A 15,283-nucleotide genomic window follows, 5' to 3' on the forward strand; every position below is an offset into this window, starting at 1 on the left:
CAAAGAGTAACGCATGCAAGCAGACAAAAGCAGGAAATACATAGTACATGAGAGTCAGGTGAGAACGCCTGAGAACACGCTGGACTCAATGCAATAGTGACCTCTGGTGGAAACATGGTGATTATGATCAAAAGTAACTTTTTCTTCGTTTCTTTTCTTTCTTTACACAAATAATATTTCATAAAACCGTACACGTGGTCTTTAAATAAATGCACATTTGCGCATATGTCATTGATGCGTATTCATAAAGTCAAATGGTAATCTAATAATCAGTGTTGGGGGTAACACATTACAAGTAACGCAAGTTACGTAATATTACTTTTTCCAAGTAACTAGTAAAGTAACGCATTACTTTTTAATTGACAAGAAAATTAGTTGCTTTTTTCAAATAAGTAACATCAGTTACTTTTTACCCCCATTTATTGATTAAATGCTCTCCTGTCCCCATGTTGAGTTAAATTGTGAGTAAGATGTTACTTTAGTTCTAGAATAAATGTGAACCTGCATTAATTCATCTCACTCACTAAAAAGACAAATACAGTATTCCTCAAAATGAATAAACAGTGAAATTCGATGCAAACCTGCAATAATTAATATCCTTTATGTATTTAACCCCATTTTATTAACCGATGTCTTTGCTGCCAACCTTCGATGATCCAATTCATCCATACTAATAAGCAAAAACTACTTAAAATAATCTAACAATTGTTTTCCTTTTTTTTTTTTTTGACATTTTTTCTTCTGCGCTCTACCAGACATGAATTTACTTTTCTCTAAGCCTGATGCTTTTGGTGTAAAAAGGCTTTTACATTTGCCAAAAATAGAACTTTTTATATTAAAAACAAAAAAGCAAGCCCTGCCCAGATTTAAAAAATAATGCAAAAGTAAAGTAACGCATTACTTTCCATAAAAAGTAACCAAGTAATGTAATTAGTTACTCCTTTTAGGGAGTAACTCAATATTGTAATGCATTACTTTTAAAAGTAACTTTCCCCAACACTGCTAATAATGTTGAAGTTTAAATGTTAGAAAAAGAAAAACATTTTAAGACATTTTACCATACAAAAAGTGGACATTTCTGTAGAATGACCCATGAACGGAATTAAGATTCAAATCACTGAAATGATTCAGAATGTCGACTAACAATTTACAAACACCTCTGCAGTTGCTGCCATCCATAACCAATCAAAATGAAATAATTTGTAACAACAGACAAAGCAGTAGTGACCACATAATAAAAACAGATACTCACACTTGTGTGGTATGACATTACAGTTGGATCCAATATAGTTGGCAGAGCATCGTCTTATAGTTTTAATCTTTCTGAAAACCCTGTGTTGAATCGTGCCTTGTTTGTAAACGAATGAATCTACAGTAAAATGAAGTAAACAAAGGACCAAGCTCTCACTGACGTGGTCCGGAAACTTCATTAAAAATAAAGTATATCCACTTTTTCCTAGAGTTTGGATGAAGAAGTAGTTTTTCTTGAGTCTTCTTGTATTCCGAGTTATCTTCATTGTTTGGTTTCTGCATAGACCTGTGCGTGTTCACCTCTGGTTTTTTACACTGTGCATGAACAGACAGTGATGTAGAAGCAGGCGTTGATCTTCTTCTGCGAAGGCAGTATTTAGCCACACTATTACATCATAGAGTGGCACATTCCACAACCAGTTGTTTTAGCAGACTGCCTTCAGTATAAGCTGTTTTGAGTTCTGAAACTTACAGGATGTTTTTATAGTCCAATGACCTCTTATGTATCAAAATATCAAGGGAATTTTGGTTTCTCAGTTCAGGAATTAAAATACCATTCATAGATGTCATAAGCTTCTTTAAATCCCTCGTGTCATGCCACATGGTCACAAGTAGTGCAGACAGGCAGAATAAACTCTTGGGTCTGTTATATTAAATGAGGAGTTGGAGTGAGATGTTTCCTCCAGTTGAAGTACTTGTGATACACATCTTCATCCTTGTCCAGCTGAAGCAGATATTCGGCTAGAGACTTTGCATTAGGGAAGTCATTCACATGAATGAAGGAATCGCCTTGTTCATAGTTTCGAACCCAACACCACAGGGGTGGTACCTGTCACAAGCGGCCCGTTTAACTTCTCAGTGATGTAGTCCTTGTTGATGGAGTTCTCAAAGAACTGGTCAAATTTGCAGCTAGCCATTATTGGAAAGTAGTCTTTATAATCCAGAAATTATGTGTTGTAAGTCTGTCCAAACAAAGTCACCTGTGTTTGCTTAATTCTTGGTAAAAACAGTTTCTAGTGCCAACACCAGTTGAGGGATCATTGTTACTTACAATCCAACACACTCATTTTTTTTTTTTTTTTGGAAATGACAAAATCCTCATTAGGTTTTTTGCTGGTGGTCAAGCGCAACCGTACAGGAATATCAGCATCCTTGCTGTAGCTGAGAGTGACATTGAATATGTTTTCCAGACTTGGTATCCTTTGGGTGTTGGTTGGGGATTCTACATGAAACCAAATCCATTTCTGGAGGACGAGGAGATGGAGGAAGGTTGGACAGATCCCAACTGATGGCTTGATGAAATGAAGCTAGCGCAAGTTCTGGCAGGAAGACTCAATCGTTCGCGTCACTAATTACCTCCTCATCTTCCAATCATATCATTACTGTAGCTTTAAGGGGTAGCGCTTACCATGTCTGAGTTCGCAGATGCTGTTGCTCCAGCACACAGCCGTGAAACTGGATTCCAGCCGCAGTTGCAAGGAGCGGAGCTGTTAACTCTCTCAAACTGACAGGATTTATCACGGACACCATGGTATGGTTACTTCATTAAAAACGACTGTCGGCATAGTTTAACGCGAACCGTGCGGTTCTCCTCCTCTGCGGATGTGTTTGCGGTGCAGGAGTCGTAACAATGTACCGTCGTCTCGCTGGCGGCGGTAGACAGAAGCAGCGGCTAGAGCCCAGTCTGGTGAATCTGTGAGCTCGAGCTGCTCAAGCGGCGGCATGAGGCTCTAATCGCCAGCGCGCTCGCGCTACACGCGCCAATCCGAGCCGGAGAGAGCCGAGCGGCCGAGCGCCGACACGAACCCGCGGTGCTCACCGATGCCATCGCTCCCGTACCTCCATCCTCGAAGCCCAGCAAGCTCTCCAGCCTCGATCTAGGTAAATCCTATTTTTTTCTACTGGTGGTGGTGTTTTGCCAAAGCGGTTGGCACTTTCACGAATTGCATGGCTAGCTACTAAAGCAAGATGGCCTGCGGGTTATACGTCTGTCAAACAGCTGTACACGCTATAGGTTCAAGTGGCTGCAGCTTATGCTGCCTTCATGCGCTATCGTAATTATAAATACCAAAGCTATCAAGACGGCCCGTGGCCCATGCGTTCTATCAGAAGACGGCCTGTGTATTCAATCATGCGTTTTATCCAAAGCTGGCCTGTGTATTTATTCATGCGTTCTACCAAAAGATGGCCTGTGTATTCAATCATGCGTTCTATCCAAAGCTGGCCTGTGTATTTATTCATGCGTTCTACCAAAAGATGGCCTGTGTATTCAATCATGCGTTCTATCCAAAGACGGCCTGTGTATTTATTCATGCGTTCTAACAAAAGACGGCCTGCGTATTCAATCATGCGTTCTACCAAAAGAGGGCTGTGTATTCAATCATGCGTTCTATCAAAAGATGGCCTGTGGCCCATGTGTTCTATCAAAAGATGGCCTGTGGCCCATGTGTTCTATCAAAAGATGGCCTGTGGCCCATGTGTTCTATCAAAAGATGGCCTGTGGCCCATGTGTTCTATCAAAAGATGGCCTGTGGCCCAAGCGTTCTATCAAAAGATGGCCTGTGGCCCATGTGTTCTATCAAAAGATGGCCTGTGGCCCATGCGTTCTATCAAAAGATGGCCTGTGGCCCAAGCGTTCTATCAAAAGATGGCCTGTGGCCCATGTGTTCTATCAAAAGATGGCCTGTGGCCCATGTGTTCTATCAAAAGATGGCCTGTGGCCCAAGCGTTCTATCAAAAGATGGCCTGTGGCCCATGTGTTCTATCAAAAGATGCCCGGGCGGGGTCCATGCGTTCTATCAAAGGATGGCCCTGTTTCACGTCGCAATCAAGGATACCAGGAGCATATGTTCATTTTCAAAAAAAAAAAAAAAAACAGCTAGTGGTTCATTTAAGTTAACCATGAATGGCACTCATCTAAATCTAATTTGTTTCTCTTTCTTTCTCCATCTAAGCCAGGAACCCCAGGATTCACGACCGTAAGGTAATTTTAAAACCGTCCTTTGGGGGTGGGCCCCGTTCTGGTGGATCCTTAAGTCCACCTATTTTTGGGGGTTAGCGGCGCCCCCGCCTTCGTCTTCAGGCGGGACTCGCTGTTTCCGTACCCTCGGAATGCGAGTTACGAACGGGGCCTACGCCAAAGAACCGGATTGCTTGCTGAGCTTCTACATAAATGTAATCGGTATAGTATAAATTCTCCCGAGTCTTTCTGGTAGAAATGAAGCTAGCGCAAGTTCTGGCAGGAAGACTCAATCGTTCGCGTCACTAATTACCTCCTCATCTTCCAATCATATCATTACTGTAGCTTTAAGGGGTAGCGCTTACCATGTCTGAGTTCGCAGATGCTGTTGCTCCAGCACCTCCATCCTCCCCACCTCCACCAAGATGGAATCTCTCCTCCAACTCCTCTATTCTACCAAGCTGGGTCATCCCTCTATTACCACATCCATCAATCAGGCTATCACCTTCTTCACGAAGACCTCAGATTGTCTTCCTCAATCCTCACCATCACCAGTTGGCCCCTTTCCTGACTCCGCGGGGGGGTTAGCGGCGCCCCCGCCTTCGTCTTCAGGCGGGACTCGCTGTTTCCGTACCCTCGGAATGCGAGTTACGAACGGGGCCTACGCCAAAGAACCGGATTGCTTGCTGAGCTTCTACATAAATGTAATCGGTATAGTATAAATTCTCCCGAGTCTTTCTGGTAGAAATGAAGCTAGCGCAAGTTCTGGCAGGAAGACTCAATCGTTCGCGTCACTAATTACCTCCTCATCTTCCAATCATATCATTACTGTAGCTTTAAGGGGTAGCGCTTACCATGTCTGAGTTCGCAGATGCTGTTGCTCCAGCACCTCCATCCTCCCCACCTCCACCAAGATGGAATCTCTCCTCCAACTCCTCTATTCTACCAAGCTGGGTCATCCCTCTATTACCACATCCATCAATCAGGCTATCACCTTCTTCACGAAGACCTCAGATTGTCTTCCTCAATCCTCACCATCACCAGTTGGCCCCTTTCCTGACTCCGCGGGGGGGTTAGCGGCGCCCCCGCCTTCGTCTTCAGGCGGGACTCGCTGTTTCCGTACCCTCGGAATGCGAGTTACGAACGGGGCCTACGCCAAAGAACCGGATTGCTTGCTGAGCTTCTACATAAATGTAATCGGTATAGTATAAATTCTCCCGAGTCTTTCTGGTAGAACTGCATCTGAATCGCTGTAGAGTGATCTATGATCTGTCAAATGACAACAGTCACTGAAATGAAATCTGTAATTTTTAGGCCAAACCCATAAGAGAACAATAGGTTTCTCCTCTACTGGATCAGTAAGAGACTTGCTTATATGTGGTGAAGCTAGACAGAAATTTGGAGGACCAGCAATAGAAGACAGTCAGAGAGATGAGACCTGCAATGCCACGAAAGCAGCCAAATGCGGCAGTGAAATTCCTTTAGAATTGGTGCTTGACATTCTGATCTATAGAGAATAATTAAAATAAACATTTCAATCTTGAACACCAGCAATTAAATAACAAAAAAATAGTGTTTTAATTAAAAGACATGTAGAATCAGTCTCTGAATTAATTGTAAGAGAGTCTGAGAGACTAAAACCTACACTTCCATGGCTTGTTTTTTCCCATTCCATTTCATTCAACAAGACAATTTAGTTATTTGAATTTAAAGTTTTTTTTAGTCCATTTATTACATAAAAGAAGTTGAAATTTGATTATGTATATTAAACAATATTTAATTACTAATCGTCATGAATTGCAAACAAGTCTTATTGGCTTAAAGTCATTTTAGGCTCACACAAGCAAATAAGATTCAAATTATAATTCTGAAATGAATTGTGGTAACATCTCACCTCTTTTAAGAGCCCCTTTGAGAACTTTAATTTCTGTGTCCAATTACAGCTAGTTACACTAGTAGGCTATCGATGGATGTTTGTGAGTTCTGCAAGCAATAAGGTTTGAACAGCACTGTATTTTACAGTTTTTTTCAGTCGCTAACAAGCGTTTGTCCAAACAGTTGTCACATTTTCAAAACTCTAAACACAATTAGCACAGCATCGGTCTTTTGTGGCCATACCATTCACGCATTTCATGTCGTTTTCACCCAATATGCAGTCAGTGAACACATTTCCACAATGCTTACATTTTCTTAACAGACAAGCTATACCTCCCAACAAAATGATGGATTGTTTTTGTAGTATTTACGAATGTTAACACACAACATCCCACAATAGCAAAAACAATATTCCAAACCTTAGATACAGTATAAAAACCTCTGCTTCTGCAATGAAATCAGTTCAAAAACAATATCAATATCAAAAATATATCTCAGCTGATAATAAACAAACAATTGAATAATTGACACACAGCTGATTTATGTTGGGTAAATTGGGCCAACCACAGCTGATTCCAGTCTGGCTTACACTCAGGGGCAGTGGTTATTTTTTTCTATTACATTTACACTTTTACAGTAAAATGTGGACTTTGAGGAGTGATGTTTTGGAAACAGAGTTGGAGTCAATTCAGGAATGAACTCAACAATTCCAATTCAAAGAAGGACTTGGAATTGGAATTAGAATTCAACAACAATTACAGGAAACAGAGTTGGAATTGAATTGGAATTACAGGAAGTGGAATTCAATTCAGGGAAATTCCACTGAATTCCATTTATTGCTGTTTCTGAGCATCTATGTGTGATTGCATTTAGAGACATACATTTTAACTTTATTTATGATGCTTTACAAATACCAAGTAATGTATGAAATACAGTTGATCAAATGCAAGTAAATAAAAATGAGAACTGTACATTATGAATTAATAATTGAATGACAGTGGTGATAAGTTTCTGTATGTACTATACATTCAATATATGATTACCACATAATATGTCTCAACTCACAAAAAGATTGGTCATGTTCATTCATGTATTTCATTCATTTTTATTGCATCGAATTATCATCATTTCCTGAAATTTGGCATGTGAAATGATCATGCTTACCTACCTAACCAACTAAACATACAGTACTTTGTATTTCTTTTATATGTTTGTTGTTTATGTGATTTACAATATTTAATGTACTATAAACTAGCTACTCAAGTGGAATTTTTTGGAATTTATTTGATTTCAATTCTGTTTCCTGACATTCCAATTCCAAATCCAATTCCATTCCAGGAAGTGAATTGGAATTTACCAATCATTCTCAATTCAATTCATTTCAAGATCGCAGAGATTAGATACAGTAATTTTGTGCTTTTTATTAGATCCCCCCCCCCCCTTTTTTTTATCTAGGCTTTTTGCTGTTGTTTTTTTGTTCAGAATGCTCTTGTGTTTCATGGATATTTTGTTCACTGTAAGCAATACAGTAAAACTTTCTGTTCTATCATACCATGTTTCTGTACCTCCTGTAATAAACATAAAAAGAAACTTATTTGCTTTTTACTGGAATGCTTTTGAATGTGAACATTCAGTCGTGGACAGACAGTTCCCAACCAAGAAATTTAGTGTCAAAATGGTGGATTGCATGTTTTGCATGCAAATACCTGTAAAACTGAAACATAAAAAGTCTATGCAGTTTTTGTAATGTCAACAATAGCCAGTATTTTGAAACCTGGTGTACTTTGATTGACTGCATGTACCTTGTGAAGTGAAAACAAGTGTTATTCTTTGACAGAATAATTTCATTTTGAGTCAGATTTCCAGTGTTTTGGTAAAGTTAGTGTGTGCAGAGAAAGATGTATTCTATTTCGAAATGAAGAGTTAGTATATATTTAACAAAATGTATTTTTGAGAAGAAAATTATCCATTTGGCCAATTGTGTTTTGTAGGTGCGAGTCTGTGTTAAGAGTTTAGAAAAAGTATCTGTATGGGTAAGCGCTTGTTAGAGATTGAAAAAAACTGTAAACAAAACTGAAAATCATTGAGAAGACTTTTGTCTCAAGATATATTCAAGAATTGTAGTGATTCTCATTTGCTACTTAAATCTACAACATTTTTAAAAACATCAAATATTTGATCAAGTTAGCACAGAATCGACTTTGCTCTGCTGCCCGCGATCGCGTCAAGGATCAGACAGAATTGCAGGTGTATCTTGAAAAGTGGATGTTTTAGAAAGTGCTATGGCAAATTTGTTCTGCCATCTAGTGGTTTAGAGGAAAATAATATCAAAGGCACTTATACCCCGGGGCACATTTAGCCCTGTCGTGCCCTACACTTTTACCTAAATTAAATCTCTTATCTCTTATAAATTAAATTTAATCTCTTTATGAACATTTTGAAGCTTCTAAGTCAGGGGTGTAATATAAACACACAGTTCATCCTTTTCAGATATCAGAAAATTAGTTCAATTTACCTTAAATGTGTTGTAATGAGATTACTGTGTTTTTTTTTTTGGTAATTGCCAAGCAGCTTGGTGAAAAAAGAACAACTGTTGGAGCAATTGTCAGAAAATGGAAGAGACTAATGATGACTGTCAATGTCCCTCGGACTGGGCCCCACGGAAGATCTCTCCTCATGGGGTATCAATGATGCTAAGAATGGTGAAGAATCAGCCCAGAACTACACGGGAGGAGCTGGTCAATGCCGTAAAGAGAGCTGGGACCATCGCTTCCAAGGCTACTATCAGTAATACACTAAGACATCATGGTTTAAAATCTTGCATCGCACGGAAGGTTCCCCTGCTTAAGTCAGCCCATGTCCAGTCTGAAGTTTGCCAGGGACCATCTGGATGATCCAGAGGAGTCATGGGAGAAAGTCCTGTGGTCAGATGAGACCAAAGTAGAACTTTTTGGTCTTAACTCCATTCGCTGTGTTTGGAGGAAGAAGAATGATGAGTATCTGTCATGATCTGGGCTGTGGGGCTCCCCTCAGCCACCTGAGGTCGCTGTTTTCCCTTCCCTGCACTACACATCCCTAATTGTACACTCCTGTCTAGTCATTAGCACTGATTACACTCACATCTGTCCACAATTATCTGGTCTATAAGAACACTCATTTCCCACTACTCATCCTGGCTGCATTGTCTCCTGTACTGTCTTCGTGTGTGTTTCCCTGTTCCTGATTCTAGACCGTGTTTCTTGTTTTGATTTTCAATTCTAGTTGTGTTGTGCCGTGTTGGCCTTTTGTTTATGTTTATTTGTGTTTTGTTTTATTAAATATTCTTACTTTCCCTGCATTTGGACCCAGACCCTTATTCCAACCGAGACAGAATGCAGCCAGCAACTATGGGTCCAGCGGGGAGTTTTTCTTTCAAGGAGACGGTGACTTTGCCCGAGTGGATGGTGGCCATTTGCGCTCGTTGGACGGCGGAGGCAGCAGCGGCCGCTATCTCTGTTCCTGACGCGGCGCCATCCGCTGTCTCTGTTCCTGGCGTGGCGGTGACTGAGCCCGAGTGGATGACAGCCATTTTCGCTCGTTGGGCGGCGGAGGCGGCGTCCACTGTCCCTGTTCCTGACGCGGCGGTGACCGCTCTCTCTGTTCCTGACGCGGCGGTGACCGCTCTCTCTGTTCCTGACGCGGCGGTGACCGCGTTCTCTGTTCCGGACGCGGCGGTGACCGCGTTCTCTGTTCCGGACGCGGCGGTGACTGCGCTCTCTGTTCCTGACGCGGCGGTGACCGCGCTCTCTGTACCTGACGCGGTGGTGACCGCGCTCTCTGTTCCGGACGCGGCGGTGACCGCGCTCTCTGTTCCGGACGCGGCGGTGACCGCGCTCTCTGTTCCGGACGCGGTGGTGACCGCGCTCTCTGTTCCTGACGCGGTGGTGACCGCGCTCTCTGTTCCGGACGCGGCGGTGACCGCGCTCTCTGTTCCTGACGCGGCGGTGACCGCGCTCTCTGTTCCTGACGCGGCGGTGACCGCGCTCTCTGTTCCTGACGCGGCGGTGACCGCGCTCTCTGTTCCTGACGCGGCGGTGACCGCGCTCTCTGTTCCTGACGCGGCGGTGACCGCGCTCTCTGTTCCTGACGCGGCGGTGACCGCGCTCTCTGTTCCTGACGCTGCGGTGACCGCGCTCTCTGTTCCTGACGCGGCGGTGACCGCGCCCTCTGTTCCTGACGCGGCTGTGAACGCGCTCTCTGTTCCGGACGCGGCGATGACCGCGTTCTCTGTTCCGGACGCGGCGGTGACTGCGTTCTCTGTTCCGGACGCGGCGGTGACCGCGTTCTCTGTTCCGGACGCGGCGGTGACCGCGCTCTCTGTTCCGGACGCGGCGGCGACTGCGTTCTCTGTTCCGGACGCGAAGACAACCGCGCCCTCTGTTCCTGACGCGGCTGTGAACGCGCTCTCTGTTCCGGACGCGGCCGTGACCGCTATCTCTGCGCCTGACGCGGAGGCGACTGCGCTCTCTGTTCCGGACGCGGAGCCAACCGCGCTCTCTGTTCCTGACGCGGCGGTGACTGCGCTGCACGGGCCTAGCCCGCCATCCCTCCCCCTGATGCACCTTCCACCGTTCCTCCTCCCTCCAGATCTTTTTTGTTTTGGGAACGTCTGGAAGCCGTTCCCTTGAGAGGGGGTACTGTCATGATCTGGGCTGTGGGGCTCCCCTCAGCCACCTGGGGTCGCTGTTTTCTCTTCCCTGCACTACACATCCCTAATTGTACACTCCTGTCTAGTCATTAGCACTGATTACACTCACATCTGTCCACAATTATCTGGTCTATAAGAACACTCATTTCCCACTACTCATCCTGGCTGCATTGTCTCCTGTACTGTCTTCGTGTGTGTTTCCCTGTTCCTGATTCTAGACCGTGTTTCTTGTTTTGATTTTCAATTCTAGTTGTGTTGTGCCGTGTTGGCCTTTTGTTTATGTTTATTTGTGTTTTGTTTTATTAAATATTCTTACTTTCCCTGCATTTGGACCCAGACCCTTATTCCAACCGTGACAGAATCATCATGAGTATCCCAATAATACCATACCTACAGTGAAGCATGGGGCTGGAAGCATATTGCTGTGGGGGTGTTTTTCTGCACAGGGGACAGGACGACTGCACTGTATTAAGGAGAGGATGAGCGGGGCCATGTATTGTGACATATTGGGCAAAAACCTCCTTCCCTCAGTTAGAGCATTAAAGATGGGTCATGGCTGGGTCTTCCAAGATGACAATGACCCAAAGCACACAGCCAGGAAAACCAAGGAGTGGCTCCGTAAGAAGCATTCTCTTTCAAAAGAATAAAAATTTACAGACCCCAAACATTTAGATGTTTAGATGTATATTTTAAATAAATGCTTTTCAACTTTTTATTTGATAAAGAATCCTGGAAAAAAATAAGCAGCATGGTTAGAAACACTGATAATAAATCAGCATATTTGATTTCTGAAGGATCATGTGACACTGAAGACTAGAGTAATGATGATGTAAATTCAGCTTTGTATCACAGGAAAAAAAAAAAAAAACATTTTAAAATATTTTCACATAGAAAACAGTTTTAAATTGAATTTTTGATCAAATAAATGCAGCCTTAATGAGCATAAGAAACGTCTTTAAAAAAACATTAAAGAGGTCATCGGATACAAAACTAACTTTTACATGTTGTTTGAATATTAATGTGTGTTGATAGTTTGTGTACACAACCACCCTACAATGATAAAAATCCACCCAGTGTTTTTTTTTTTTTTTTTTTAATCTATTAAAGTAATATCCCCTTTTTAAAGTCAGATCATTCTCAGCTTGTCATTGTGATGATACACAGTTGATTGATATGAGCGTCTTACCTTAGACCCACCCTCACTGAGCTGAAGCAATCCAAATACGACCGCCATTGTGTGACTCAGGTGCAGAGGAAGACTCTAATTGAGCGATTGAGGCGTTCTGCTGTTGGATGTAATAATGAACACAGCAGTCATCATTTACTGAAGATGCAGGGGAAACCGTTACTTTCGCTTTTAAAGGAAAGCTTCGATCCCGGTCTACCCCTGCTGATAAAACCAGCCTAGGCTGGTTGGCTGGTCTTAGCTGGTTTAAGCTGGAAGTAGCTGGTTTAAGCTGGTTTCCCAGACTGACCAGCTAAGACCAGCCTTACTAAGACCTGGAAAAATGGCCAAAACCCCTCTAAAACCAGCCTGCCGCCCAGCTATGACCAGCTAAAACCAGGCTGGTTGACCAGCTAAAACCAGCCTAGCCTAGGCTAAAGTAAACATTATATGTCTTGTAATCCCAGAGAGGGGCGGGGTGAGCAGAGCTCCTTAGGATTTAAAGGGGCCATGTTTTAAAATGAGCTGAGTTTTTGCAGAGCTGATTTTGACAAGGTAAATGGCTGTTTTTTTTACACTACTGAGAATTTTTAACCAAAGTATAATATAGACTTTTCATTAAGACCCTAAAGAATCATATGAACTTGTGGAAAATGGGCATCCGATCCCAACTCTTACTGATCCCAAACTTTTGAGTGAATATAGCGCATAATAGAAAGCAGCCAGAAATACCATCAGGTGCAGCTGGTTTTCTGACGTTTACTTGCTTCAGTGCTCTCTGATTCATCATTTAGTTCTGCTGTGTTCACCTCGTATTTACTAGTATTTTAAGTTTTAAGTTTATTTTAAGCTGTTTCTCTACAGTTGGTCCTGCCTGGTCAATACTATTTCTTAGTTTCTTTAGTGTGAAGGTTTTGGATTTTTAGGTGTTAAAGACTGTAACTCTTTATCATGCATGTATCTTTATATCATGTATGTTTGTACCATACAACCATGACAACAGGTGTGTTGATAACTTTATTTGAATGCACTGTGGAAAATAGACTCTTGTTATCAAATAGTTTAAGTCAAAATACATTTCTTTATAGTGCTTCTGTGTAAACAGTGTTCATTGTGTGAAGAGTATTCCCATATATGTATTGCCACATATTGTGGATAAAGGCTGACGATCAGTAATTAATTGCAAATCAATCAACACTCATTTAGTAATTTGTATTGTAGTAGGTGTATTAAGTATAATTTAATATGAGCCAAACTTTTCTTCTTTTATCTATGCCTGAGAATTGCATTAGATTTGCAAAATACTATTTTGTCTTTTTGTATGCCATTCTAATACACCACAACACACAAGGTTTGCTTTCATGCTTTTATTGATTTCAGAAATGTGTCAGAGAGATTAGATTAAAGATTGGAACATTGTGTAAAGATAAGGCTGGAAAATGTAAATGTAGTTCAATCAAAGTAACTGTGGAGCAGGATGACTGCATATGATCTCACAGGTCTTTAGCACAAACATAGCCAATTAAGTTTGAGCAGTCTCTGTCATTCCAGCAACGGTTAGCTGTAGGGTGGAAATATGAAATGAGTTTTCAAATGATTACAAATGATGAAACTGAAAAAATGAAAATGAGCCAATTCATGTTACTCTTTGATGTGAAAATTATAGGATGGAAAATATTTGACAATAAAAAACTACACTGCATTCTTACAGGTCCAGTTGATCTCTCCACAGTCCTCCATTGAGCTCTGATCATTAGGTTCCGTAGCACACCAGTTGGTGTAGGCATAGGGAGTTCCATCACTCCACACCCACTGTCCTTCCTAAAGAGCAAAAACAGTTATTATAAGACTGCACTACTGTACTGAGACTCCATAAAGAAGGTAATTTAGTTTGCCTTTGAAGAAGTAAAACCATCTTCATTAGAAACTTCTGAAATTTCAATTTAGACAAACAAATAAGTCTCTTCAGACCACACAACTTAACATACTTGTACACCATCATGACCACCAATCCAACATAGTGAGGAAGAAGTAGGCAACAGACTCATCAGAAAATCATTCTCCACTTTACTGCGCACAGATGCAAGATTTGCATCCTCCTTTTGGCAGTTTTTCTAAAGAAAAAAAATGTATCAATACAAAATGTTCTTTTTAGCAAAACGTATAAATTACTTTTTAAACATTTTAGTCCAACAAAATCTGATTTGAATAATTGTTTGCTCAGTAATAGTTTTCTGTCAAATTAATTTGGAGAAAGGAGTCAACTTGTAACTAACACTTTACCTCGGCTGTGATCCAGTTAACCGTCTGAGAGAAGTACTTGGAGGAACGGACTCCAAAATTTGTCCATCCATAGGGGCATTTTTCAACTTTATCAACTGTATCCAGTATAAAGGATAGTCTTGTATTATTCAGATTATTACTCTTATTATGTTATGTGGTGGGAGTCCCGAGCTACAATCAGCGTCGCCCTGGCAACACACGACCGGCACCTGGAATCCATCAGCACAGAGCCAATCGTCACCGGAAACCTCCCTTTTTAAGCAGACTGCTCAGGACAGACAAGTGAGAACGATCTCCACTGAAGTTTTTTGCTGTTGTTTTTCTGTTGCTTACCTCGCAGATTCGCCGTGACGATTGGCTTCCCGCTGCTTGGATCCTTTTCCACTGGGACGACCGCACTTCCTGCACTCATCCCTCACCGGCTACAATCACGAGAAGCACCCCTTGAAGAGAAGAGCACCTGCACCGAGCACCCACGACGCCGACTGCCTACTCACCCGTATAATTTTCACCTTTTTGTTTAATAAACTCACCCTCCGGGGCTCAACACAGTCTTTGTCCTGTCGTGCTGTTCTCCGCCCGGCCACAAGGTGGTGGAGAATGCGGGCAAGATAACGGGCGAGAACAGCCACGAGGAAGACAGCCCTTTGTTTACGTCGCCATCTTGCTACACCACTCACTTCCGGTTTCTTTTTTTTCAGGCGAGTGCCTCCCCAGCGGCATGGAGGAATTGGTGAAACAGCTGACGGAGGTTAGCGTCCGCCAGCAACAATGTTTTGAGCTGCTGACTGAACAACACGGCCAAATCCAAGGATATTTGTCAGAAATACGCCTTCCAGCGGCTCAGAACGTCCCTCTTCCCGACCCACGCGTCACTGCGGCTCGACTATTACCCAAGTTAACCGCAGATGATGATATTGAGGCCTATCTCAAAATGTTTGAGACCGTAGCCCACACAGAAGGTTGGGCAAGAGGTAATTGGGCTACTGCACTGGCACCGTTGCTGTCGGGTGAAGCCCAACGGGCATATTTTTCTTTACCGGCGTCCTCACAAAATAATTAT

At 42.4% G+C, this 15,283-nt stretch overlaps 2 pseudogenes; both read right to left on the minus strand.

The window, feature by feature from the left end:
- Positions 1-1,843: 1,843 nt before the first annotated feature.
- On the minus strand, positions 1,844-12,006 carry LOC141287764 (4-galactosyl-N-acetylglucosaminide 3-alpha-L-fucosyltransferase 9-like; annotated as a pseudogene).
- Positions 12,007-13,393: 1,387 nt separating this feature from the next.
- LOC141287765 (ladderlectin-like) lies at positions 13,394-14,632 on the minus strand (annotated as a pseudogene).
- Positions 14,633-15,283: the final 651 nt, after the last annotated feature.

Source organism: Garra rufa, chromosome 15, assembly GCF_049309525.1.
Source record: "Garra rufa chromosome 15, GarRuf1.0, whole genome shotgun sequence".
Taxonomy (NCBI): domain Eukaryota; kingdom Metazoa; phylum Chordata; class Actinopteri; order Cypriniformes; family Cyprinidae; genus Garra; species Garra rufa.